Source organism: Heloderma suspectum, chromosome 4, assembly GCF_057233095.1.
Source record: "Heloderma suspectum isolate Gila_16-S chromosome 4, 16-S_ref, whole genome shotgun sequence".
Classification (NCBI taxonomy): Eukaryota; Metazoa; Chordata; class Lepidosauria; order Squamata; family Helodermatidae; genus Heloderma; species Heloderma suspectum.
In genome coordinates, this window is record NC_139461.1 from 253,048,303 (window position 1) to 253,060,529 (window position 12,227).

A 12,227-nucleotide genomic window follows, 5' to 3' on the forward strand; every position below is an offset into this window, starting at 1 on the left:
CATGGTGGGATATATATTTATCCTCACAACCACTCTGTGAGTAGGTTAGGCTGAGGGCTAGTGAATAGCCCAGTTTCCCCAACCTGATGCTATCCAGAGGTATTGGCTCATGTTGGCTGCAGATGATGGGAGTCCTAGTCCAACACATCTGGAGAGCAGCAAGTTGGGGGAAGCTGGGTTAGCCCGAGGTCACCCAGTCAGCTTCATAACCAAGTGGTGTTTTTATTATTTATTTTTAAAAAACATTTATATCCTGCCCTACATATTAAGTTCTCAGGGTGGCGTACAGATAAAATCAGTTTGAATCTGTGTTTCCTTGATCCTAATCGGATGTCAACTACTACACCACACTGGATCTCCAATCCTATTGGAATTAGAGTTGCAAAAAGTTTTTAAAATTGCCAACACCTTACATTACCAACAGATCTCCTTTAGAGAACAGAGGAAGTTAAGATGTACAATGAGGCCTTGTCCCCATAACATGGGTTTCCAAAATTTCCTGAGCAAATGATTCCAACATAGACCTGCATGACTTCTGACCCACCAAGATGAGTACATTAACCTTACACTTTTACTCACTGTCTGTGATGGGACAAAAGGGGGATTGTCATGACTACTTTGGCTATGTTCAGCTTGGTAAATTTTAACCTGTACAGGCCTGTTCTAGCATCACCCCTACTGTTATAGTTGTTCCTAATAGTTTGGGTCATTATTATGGATGAACGTTTGGGGGCCACTGATTGATTCACATGATCTGCAGTGAAAGATAACGAGTAATTTTTGATGAAATGAATGAATTAATCATATAGATGTGGTTGCCTTCAGAACAGCAACATATGCACTACCGACATAGTGCGTGCTAGTAAGTGTATACTAAGAGTACCCCACTATCTACATTCCCTATAATATTTTATAGTCCCCTCAGGAAGAGGTTAATATAATTGTTTTTATTTTGCAGGGATATTTATGGGCTTGCCCCAATTTTAAGCCTAACAAACAGAGCTTAGCGGATTGAACCATATAACATCCAACAATTTTCTGCAAATTAAAGTTAGTGACCCTATTTAAGAACTTTAAAAAATAATGACGACAATTGTGCCATATACACCCAGAGAACTTCTGTTATGGAGCAGATATATAAAGTAGTAAGATAAAATAAAAACTCAATTATATATTAAAAATCAATAGAATGAATGCGTGTTGGCAGCTATACACTAATACTCAAATATACCTTTGAATTCATCTACATACTCTAACACAATTTCTACACCATGTTTGCCAAAACACATCAGAACAAGAGACACAGAAAGTGCCAAATATACATGCACAAGCACCTTGACTCTACTCATCTAACCACATTGACGTACACAAAGACAACTCTCTAATCATTACCCCTTACAAGTACCTGCACAATCCTAGCTGCCCAATATCAAAGTACAAGCATGCACCATTCCACTTACTTAAGTACATTTCACTGATAAGAAGCAGATTTCCTTCCCTGTCCCATATTAAAAATATTTTTCATCGAAGTCTCTGTGAAAGATTTATTTGAACCCTACTAATTACTGTAAACTTAAAGCAAGTTTTCTTTCTCATTACTGACAATAACAATGCATTTTATATATAACAAGCATTTGTTCAGTTACACCTTTTCTTTTTTTAAGCTGCTCCCTGATGTTAGTACAAAGACAGATTCTTCTCATTGTTTTATAATCCTGAATAGAAAACATGAGAGAGCCATTTCTCTCCTGGAACACAGATCTAAAGTCTAGGAGGCATTTTTAAAGCAGCAAGGATTATTCTCTTGAAGCTATCAACAAGATTCTCTCCGGCGTCTATAAGGAAAGTCTTGCACTGTGTCTGATTTACCTTCATAGAAAAAATCCAGCCTTTGTATAATCCTTTACCAGCCCAAAGATGTCAGTAGAAGTAAAAGGAAGAAAGATACCACAAATAGAGAAAAAATACAAGCAAAACGGGACAAGCTTCTGCTATTTGTACCTAAATCCAGGAATAGTTCTTATCCTCCTAAGCAAACATAATTTAGTTAGAGTTTAACTCACCTTTACTAGGAAATAAAAACAATTCCAAGAACTCTGCTATGCATGCACCAACACAACCAAATGAATTATACCACCTCCTCTGTTCTCTTCTTGACCTCCCACTGACTTACCTAGACAGGTAAATTCCTCCTGTCTTTCCTCACTCCACCCTACCGCTGACTACCAACCAATCACATGTCCTCCTCCAAACTCCTCATTCCAGCTGTTCCCAAAAGGACGGGGAGGCAGGATTAATGTGCTCTTGGGCAAGCACTTTTTTTTTTTTCCAGTTCTAAGCTTTGGCAGCCAGAAGTGAAGCAACACAAGTGAAGACTTTATTTTAACTTTGAAATGTTTTGCAACTAAAATGAGACTGTTGCATTACACTCATTATTCCCCATTAAATGGTGAGTGCAGGAGAGATGTGGGTTTTGTCTTCCATTAATTTCATTGAGGTGGGGGGGACACAAAACCAGCTGCTAAATAGTAAAGAACTACAGTCATCCATGGGTTGGATCCACACTTAGTCATATTCAGAGTAGATACTGAATACTGCTTTCATACTGCTTCTCTTCTATCATCTGCTCAGAAATGGAGGCAGGGAATATTCATAACTCTGGAGAGTGGGATGCTGGACTGGGTCCTCTCCTCTAAAACATCTGGCTTAGATCCAGCATTGTGTGTTAAGATGGTTTGATTTCCTCCCTACTATTTATAATGTTCTGAGTATCTCCCAAACTTCCCATATCTTATAAATAGTCCTTAATTCCACATATATGTTAGCATTGTTGTTGTTTCCCCTTTACACCCAGGGAAACTAAGGAATGGAGTAGTGAAGTGACTGTCCTTTGTGAATGGATGGCAGATCTTGAAACTGAATTTGTGACTAAAACAACGGTGGAGGAGAGATGAAGGGTAAAAAAGTATAGAGCTGTTAGTCATGATGGCTGCACATTACCCATGTTCATTGGGGCTTACTGCCACGTGAATGTGCATAGAATTGATTCCGTATTATAAGGTTATATAAGTGTGAAACATTAATAGTAATTGGTAGATTGTATGCTTTGTGCCCTCAGAAAGCCATTTCTATGTCAATCCATCTCCAGAAGACTGCCTGTGCAGTGCAGAGGATTCTGGGGCATGTTGCAGTATGCATTCTTACATACCTATCTTATGCATGTTTACTCAGCTGTAGGTCCCATTAAATTCAAGTGGTCTTGTTCTCAAGTAATTGTTCACAGGACTGCATCTTTGGGGCCCAGCTATCACTCCAGGCAAACCCTAACACACAGTGAACATATTCCTGGGACTTTTCATTGCAAGAGATAAGTAATTGTGGGCAAGGGACCTCCTTCTGCACTGAGAACTTATTCGTCATGATAGGGATATTTATAAATAACTATACTTGTCAACTGAATACTCCTGAATGGGGGGTACCCTAAATGTGTGCAATTATGAGATACAAGTAACTCTTTGAAATGAAGAACACTTACATAGATCCTTGCGATTCAGAGCAACTCTACCACTACAATCCAAGTTGGATTAATTACAATATGATCTGTGGGCACAGGTAATATTTACACTGTGGTGACATTAACATACAATATGTTCACAGTCCAGCACAAGTCAAGCAAATAAAGCAACTTCAATGCATATTGACTTAAAAAAACATTCCAAGCCACAGAAAACACTTGTGCCTCTAGTGACAAAGATGGATCTACAAGCACCTCCAAGCTACAGACTTGATCCTTTAGGGGCAGGGCAACCCTTTCCAGAACAGGTTGACCACCATTCAAAATGCAAACCAGATGAAGCTGTGATAAAACCCAATTTAGCAATCCTACGATAAGCTATTAGCCATAATAATTAAATGAGCCCCCTTTATTTAGAGACAAAATGTATCAGATGCAGCAGGTCAAACAAGGGATATCTGCTGTCTTCATGTCTTGCTTGTGAGATGCCAGAGACGTATGGTTGGTTGCAACTAGAAACAGTATACTGTATTAGAAGATGGACCCTTGGCCTAATTCAGTAGTATTTTCAGACCTGGAACCCACCTTTAGTCCCATACTACAAGATGGAACTACTTTTAAAACAACTATCCTTCTCACTTCCCTTATTCTCTTTCACTCCATCTCCCTCCCTCCACCATGAGACGATATCGTACATTAAGAACTGTAGTGGTACCACTGGGGCAACCCACTTTAAGTATGCTTCCAGATGGACAAATCTTCTGCCAATTAAACATAGTGATGGACAAATGTACCCCAACAGAAATCATAATTTGCTCATCAAGTTACAAATTGCTCGTTCAAACACTGATGAAAGATCTCCATTCTTTTGAGAGCTCATTGTGTATATATGCATTCTTCTGCACGCTCGTCAACAAAACACATCCCGAGAACTGTAGCATGGCATCATGCTATGTATCATGATGTCATGCATCACTGCATTGCATTTCACTCAGATTGCCTATTTTCATGTGCCCTGCTGTTTACCTTACAGTTGGTATGGAGCCAGTGGAGACAGAGGGAGTGACTGTGGTGTGAGCGGGAGCTGCAGAAGAGGGACCTCCATCTGCGGAAGCCCAGATCTCCCCCTCATCTGCCGACGGCCCTGGGCTGTGTCACTCCCCTCCTGACTCCTTGGATTCCTTTCCCCGTATCTCATTCACCCAGATCTAAAATAAACTTTTACTTACCTAGTAGTGAATACTAACCTATGTGGCTGTTTCTTCAAACGTCTTTAGTTTGTTGAAGGATTTCAGATCCAAACCATGGTGTGCTTTACAGATCAGTGACAGGAAGATATGTTGCTAGTTCATTGATTGGTTTGGAAAACAGTAACTAAGGGTGTAATTCTATCAGGATGTCATAAGCCTCCAGACTCTGAGACATATGGCCATCCAATGCAGAGTGGGAGGAGCAGTGGGGGCAATCTTTGCCTCCGTGCTCCTCCTGCTCTGCATTTTGACTAGATAGGCTTTTTTGCTGGTCTTGCGGGGGCTCTGTGGAGCAGGAGGGAAGGATGCTGAAGAGGCCCAAGGATACATCGTAAGCCGGCCTCCCCAGTCCCCTCCCCTCCCTGCTCACCGGCATGCACACCCCTCTCCATGGTCGCTTTTGCAACCTCGGAGTGGCAGCCGGCGTGGTTCTCTCTGTGTCAGCTGTGAGGGGCAGAGGGCGGGGAGCTTGGATTCCCAGCTCTGAGGTTGGACAGCTGACGCTGAGCTTGGATCCAGGAATCCAAACTATTCTATGGCCCCCAGATTCTCTCTTGGGGCCACAGGATTGCTCCCTAAAGGGTTAAAATGACATCACTCCACAAGCATGAGCATTGCAAATGGAACATTTATATTACTTTCAGAAAGCAAAGGGTTAAACCAACCAACAGCAGGACATGCGCAGAAATGGTTAAGATTAGATGCTTAGTCATGCAGACTATGCAGGTGCAGAACGTAGATATCAACTCATAACGAATCTCACTTTGAATAACAAAAATACTGAAGTTTGTTGGATAGCCACCCAGGCTTGGTACACATATGGGCATTACAAACGTAATAGATTCTACCAATGAACCATCTAATTTTGAGTTTCAGCAGCATCACTACTTAGAAGGCATTGTGCAGCTACACTGTCCTTTTCTCCTTAACGGATTTTTAGCAGTAAAAAAAAAAAGAGATGAAAGCGGTGAAGGGCTACAACTGGAAGATGATGGGGGGTTACAGGAGGGTTACAAGTGTGTTACAAGTGGAAGATGATGTCTAGATCCCCCGTAAAATTCCATGAATGAGGCAGTGCGATGGTACAATAAAAGCCTCATCTGGAAGCTCCTTAAGTTGTAGCACACTCCATTTGTGAGTCCCATCCCACCAGTTGAAGACCAATGGATTAATGGAACAAAGCAGTTCTTTCTTATGTTCCCAACTTAAGACTTCCAGGCTACTTCAGACAGAGTAGCCAGCATTTTCATAAGCGAAAGGTCCTTTATTTTGCCTTTACAGACTTTTAATGAGTATTAGCGGGCACCGCCTTCATTTGGTATGTTGTTCTTCTGCATAGTTTGATGATGACACCCTCAAAAGAGAACCTCATAGGTTTGACTCCAATATGTTCCTATCTATTAATTAGCTTTTTCTAGTATGTGGCTTGGAATATTTTAGTTCATCACAGATGTATTGTCGTAGTGATTAACATGGTGTGCTTTGTTTGTTTGTTTGTTTGTCTCTACTGCCCAATAGCCAAAGCATTCTGGGCAGTTCGCAAAAATGAAAATCAAAAGCACACAGTAAAACAATATAAAATAGTATAAAGGCATAAAAGAATTTACAGATTAGTGACAGGAAGGTTTGAAGAAGTTGATTCTTTGCATTCTCCCTTTTTAATTAAACACGGAAATTACTCATGTATCGGGTTTGTTCCTATGCATTACTAACATTTGTCCAAAGCCAAACAGATGCAAGATTTCAGCTTGAGCAAACAGATTTTACAGCCCCAAATTCGTTGTCATACTTCAACTTGCTATCTAGAAATTTTATGAACATTATGTGATTAAAATAGTGTAATAAACATTTTTGCAAGAACCAGGTAATTGTTGGAAATTTTGTTATGATTTTATTGAATTTAACAGGTGATTAACAAAGGCTGTAACTGTACAGTCAAGAAAAAGTAGGCTGACACTTGTGACAGCCTTCCCCACCACAAAACATTCTCCAGTCAGTTTTGAAAAGGATGAGAGTTTTAACGTAAATTAAGGGGTGGGGAGAGAGAGAGATAAAAGAGGAAGCGGGTTGTGTTGTTTTTGTTTGTTTCCGGGGGAATATTGGTGAGATTCTTGTAGATACTGCAGTATAGAAGATTCATGTCCAGTCAGGAATGATGATAGAATAATAGTCAATCAATTGCACTGAATTTTCTGTGTCAGATTTCCTATTATATATAACTATGCTTTAATGGACAAGTCTAAAAGGCCTTCATCCCAATTTTCAATGATAGGTGCAGAATATACATTTTCCAAATTTGTCCAATGAAACCTGCAAGCAACCACAAGAGACAGCCACGCAGCAAGCAGCACTTGTAACAACAGTTCCTCAGACCTTTCTACTTCATCCCACCAGCACCTTCATGCACAGCCTTGCCCCTTAGGGAGGCCTTACATTTCTCCATTTTTATTCTCAAAACAAAATTGGATGTGTCATCTATGAACTTCTGAACTTGCTGATCATTCATTTATATTATTTTCTGCTGACCAAAGTCTCTAGATTTATCTTCCGTATTCCCTTTCCCTTTCCAATTCAGGGAACAATCTATTGGGAACTTGTCTTGTTCAAGTCCCACTGAAATGAATAAGAACTGTTCAAAAGGCAATGTTTTTTCTGGCTGGGTAACACAGTTGGCTACTTTGAAGAAGGCTGACATTTTAGGAATATTTAAATTCTAAATAGCCAAACCGCATAGATGCTGTTTGTTCTCTTTTACAACCAACTGGCTTTCATAATAAACTACGTTTATTTCCTTAATAAACGACATACTTTTATCAGACCTTCCTCTGCATTACCAAAGTCACTGTGAGAAGACTGCAAATATTGAAGAGGGAAAATCGTACTATCACTTGTTAATAGGAGCATTGTGCACATTTTTTTAACAAGTGTTAGCATGTGGACATTTCCTTTTGACAAAATTGGGTTGTTGCTTTTAATCTGCATTTCCACATACTGTCTCTCTCCTCTCCTTTCCACATCACTGAAGCAATGTTCTGAGTTGGTACACAAATGTCATCTCTGCATATGCTTAGCATTCCATTTTCTTAATTATTAACTAAAGTGTGCCTTGATAGAGGGCGAGGGGAACCCATAATTCCAGCTCAACCAGAATGAGATAAGTTCCTGAAGTGAATAAAAATAAACAAAAAACCAAATAAATGAAGCATTTCCCTCCCTGTTAGGCAAGATACACTTGCACCAGTTAAAAAGTTATGTTATTAAAAGTCACAATTTTTAATACTTACCCACTGCAATAGTACTTGACATTTGTACAATTAATCCAAGCAATCAAGCAGACACTCTATATTGCAAGGTTTCCACATAGGTGCCTAAAAGTAAAATGCTTCAAAAACCTAACACCAATCATTTGGGAGAGTGAGTATTCTATTAAAAATTGATTAAAGAAGCCAAGTACATTAAAAAAGAAAACTTACATCTATTAAAATTATCAAGAATATACACAACCACTTAGGCCTCATAGGCCAATCACTGAACTGAGACTTGAGTTTGGTGACTGAGAGCATTCCATGGGCTTGCAAACTCCTCTTTCCTCTTCAGACTGGTATGAATGTTTTCCTTCCTTCCCTTGTTACCATTCTGTCTGAGCCATGTAAGCATACTCCTAAAAGCAGTGTGCGCATGTCCTCAAACCTTGGTTTGGTGATCAGTCAGAGTGACACCTGAAATAGATGTTAGTCTTAATGTTAGTATCAATTCAGCTGGTGTACAGAACAATCTTTTCCACCAAACACACAAGCTCTTATCTTTTTTGGAATGTGGCTTCCATTAAAAACCCTAGCTTTGGGGGGGGGACGACAAAATGGAAGAAATTTTTTGAAAATTATACTTATTTTTAATTATTTTTGTTAAAACATTCATCCATTTGTGCAAATAGTATAATCAGCAGATTCGTTACATCTTTCATAGTTACAGTCAGGGCCAGAAATATTGGAACAAGGACAACTGTTTTGGCAGTTGGCCTCTGTACACCACTACATTGAAGTTGAAAGGAAACATACCCAGATGGGAGCGAAGTCAGGACTTTCAGCTGTAATTCAAGGGGTTCGACAAAAGTGGGGTACTAACCATTCAGGAAGTACAGCCAGTGGCATACACACACACCCATCGTTGGTGGCTCATGGAACAAACCAACATCACTTCAAATTTAAGGATCGCCTTTAATACCTGGAAGAAAATCCTTTGCAGTCAATGACTGCCTGAAGTCTGGAACTAGGGGTGAACGAAAGTCACTTACCTTTTCTCGCAGCTTTTTCGCGGTGGGGGGGAGCGCTTCGCTGCTCCCCCCGCGAAGTTCAGGCCGGGGGGGGGAGGCTTCCCGCCTCGCCCGGCCGAAATTCAGGCCGGGGGGGGGAGGCTTCCCGCCTCGCCCGGCCAAAATTCAGGCCGGGGAGGAGGCTTCCCGCCTCGCCCGGCCGCAAACACGAAAGTTAAAAAAAAAAAAAAAAACGTCCCCTGATAGGCTACGTGACGATTCACGTAGCCTATCACGGCTAGATCTGGAAAGTCAGCCGTGATAGGCTACGTGAATCGTCACGTAGCCTATCACGGGTGACTTTAAAAAAAAAAAAAAAAGCACGTACGCTAATGGCGGCCCCCATAGGGAGCCGCCATTCGCGTTCCTTATTTAGTTGCTGTAGTCTACGTCAATGTTTACGTAGACTACGGCGAAAATAAGGGCAACGCAAATAGCGTTGCCCTTATTTTCGCCGTAGTCTATGTAAACATTGACGTAAACTACAGCGACCAAATAAGGAAGGGGAATGGCGGCTCCCTATGGGGGCCGCCATTATCCGTACACCGAATGGCGGCTCCCTATGGGGGCCACCATTCGCGTACGCGCTTTTTTTTTTTTTTAAAGTCACCCGTGATAGGCTACGTGACGATTCACGTAGCCTATCACGGCTGACTTTGCAAATCTTGCCGTGATAGGCTACGTGAATCGTCACGTAGCCTATCAGGGGACTTTTTTTTTTTCTTTCATTGCAATGGCGGGGGCGGCAGCCGGTCGAAAGACCGGCTGCCGCTCCCGCCCCGCTCGAACACCGGACGAACCGCCAGCCGGACCCGCCGCCGGGAGGGACATTCAGGGAAGGTAAGTCCTGTCCCGGGGGGGGCGGGGGGCGGGGAGGATTTCTCCCCGAAACTTGTTCGGGGGGCCGAACACGTTGGCGCTTGGCCCCCCGAAGTTTCGGGGAGAAATTCTCCGCCATCCCTATCTGGAACCCATGGACATGACCAAATGCTGAGTTTCCTCCCTCGAGATGCCTTGCCAGGCCTTTACTGCAGCTGCCTTCAGCTGCTGCTTGTTTGTGGGTCTTTCTGCCTTCAGTCTTGTCTTCGGTAAGTGAAAAGCATGCTCTATTGGGTTGAGATCAGGTGACTGACTTGGTCATTGAAGAACATCCCACTTCTTTGCCTTGAGAAACTCTTGGGTAGCTTTTGCTGTATGTTTTGGGTCATTATCCATCTGCAAGATGAAGTGGCACCCTATCAGTTTAGCAGCATTCGGCTGAATCTGAGCAGAAAGTATAGGCCTATACACTTCAGAATTCGTCCTGCTGCTTTTATCAGCAGTCAAGTCACCAATAAACACCAGTGACCCGGTTCCATTGGCAGCCATACATGCCCATGCCATAACACTGCCTTCACCATGTTTAACAGATGATGTGGTATGCTTTGGATCATGAGTTGTTCCTTTCCTTCTCCATACTTTTCTCTTCCCATCATTTTGGTACAAGTTAATCTTGGTTTCATCAGTCCAAAGAATTTTATTCCAGAACTGGGCAGGCTTTTTTAGGTGTTCCTGGCAAAGGCTAATCTGGCCTGTCTGTTCTTGAGCGTTACCAGTGGTTTGCACCTTGTTGTGAAGCCTCTGTATTTACATTCATAAAGCCGTCTCTTGACTGTAGATGTTGACAATGACATGCCTACCTCCTCAAGAGTGTTCTTGATCTGGCTAGATGTTGTGAAAGGGTTTCTCTTCACCATGAGCAGAATTCTGCGGTCATCCACTTTAGTTGTCTTCCGTGGTCTTCCAGGCCTTTTGCTGTTGCTGGGCTTGCCAGTTAATTCCTTCTTTTTCAGGATGTTCCAAACTGTTGTATTGGCCACTCCCACTGTTTTTGCTCTCTCTCTGATGGGTTTATTTTGTTTCCTCAGCCTAATGATGGCCTCCTTCACTCGCATGGACATCGCTTTGGACCTCATGTTGGGAGTTCCAGTGAACAGCTACCAAATGCAAATGTAACACTCAGAACCACCTCCAGGTCTTTTATCTGCTTGATTGGTCATGGGGTACCCAGGAAACAGGCCACACCTGGCTAGGGATGGCGGAGAATTCCACCACGGATCTCAGTGAGGCCGAATGCCAGTGCATTCGGCCCCCCGAAATCCGTGGCGGAACAATGCCCCCTCGCCCCACGAAAGGCGTGTGAAACGGAGCACCTACCTGGTGCCATTCACACTGCTTTGCGAATTTGCTCCACGATTATTCCTGTGATAGGCTATGTAAATACTTACATAGCCTATCATGGCTAACGCAGGGACGCCATTTGCATCCCTGCGGAGGCCGTGATAGGCTACATAAATATTTACGTAGCCTATCACAGGGAAAAAAGGGAACACAAATGGCAGCTGCTGTAGCCGCCGCCACCTGCGTTCCCTTTTTTTCGCCATGATAGGCTATGTAAATCTTTACGTAGCCTATCACGGCGAAAAAAAGGGACTCAAATGATGGCGGCCACCATTTGCATCCCTGCACAGCCCAGCGTCGGCTGGATGTTGCTGCGGACGGCCCCAGCCAGCAGCTCCGCAGAGTCGCTACACAGCGGAGCCGCCCGGCAAGGATTTCGGGGGGAGGGACGGAGTGCCTCCCCCCCACTGCGGATGTCACAAAACGAAACAGGTAAGTTGTTTCGTACATCCCTACACCTGGCCATGCAGCTGCTTGTCAGTCATTTGTTCCATTCCTTATGAGCCATCAACGATGGGTGTGTGTGTGTGCCACTGGCTGTACTTCCTGAATGTTTAGTGCCCCACTTTTGTCGAACCCCTTGAATTATAGCTGAAAGTCCTGACTTCACGCCTATCTGGGTGTGTTTCCTTTCAACTTCAATGTGGTGGTGTACAGAGGCCAACTGCCAAAACAGTTATCCTTGTTCCAACATTTCTGGCCCTGACAGTATGCTTAAGATTTCCCCCAATAATTACAAATTTGTGGACTATGCATTTGATTTATCAGAATTTGATTGATTACACATGTGCATTTTTAGACCCTTTTTGCTTAATCTAGATACCACTCAGATTCCTTCATTGTTTCTTTTAAATGTAAACAAAATCAACTTTGTTCAAATATAAATTTCCTTTTTTGGTGGGAAGTATCATACTGTAGAACCATAATCTAT

At 42.5% G+C, this 12,227-nt stretch overlaps 2 protein-coding genes across 7 annotated transcripts in view; both read right to left on the reverse strand.

Moving 5' to 3' along the window:
- Positions 1–8,483, reverse strand: part of C4H1orf116 (chromosome 4 C1orf116 homolog) — a 24,954-nt gene extending 16,471 nt beyond the window's left edge. Inside the window, exon 1 of one of the 6 annotated variants that reach the window (XM_084853361.1) lies at positions 8,238–8,483. The gene's annotated coding sequence lies outside the window, so the exon portion shown is untranslated. Of the gene's footprint in view, positions 1–1,869; positions 2,167–4,540; positions 6,385–8,237 lie in introns of those variants that run through there. The other 5 variants (XM_084853359.1, XM_084853360.1, XM_084853358.1 and 2 more) reach the window with 5 other exon arrangements.
- The window catches only part of YOD1 (YOD1 deubiquitinase), a 23,122-nt gene continuing 17,527 nt past the window's right edge, over positions 6,633–12,227 (reverse strand). The window contains exon 3 of the mRNA XM_084853397.1: positions 6,633–8,483. The gene's annotated coding sequence lies outside the window, so the exon portion shown is untranslated. The remainder of the gene's footprint in view (positions 8,484–12,227) is intronic.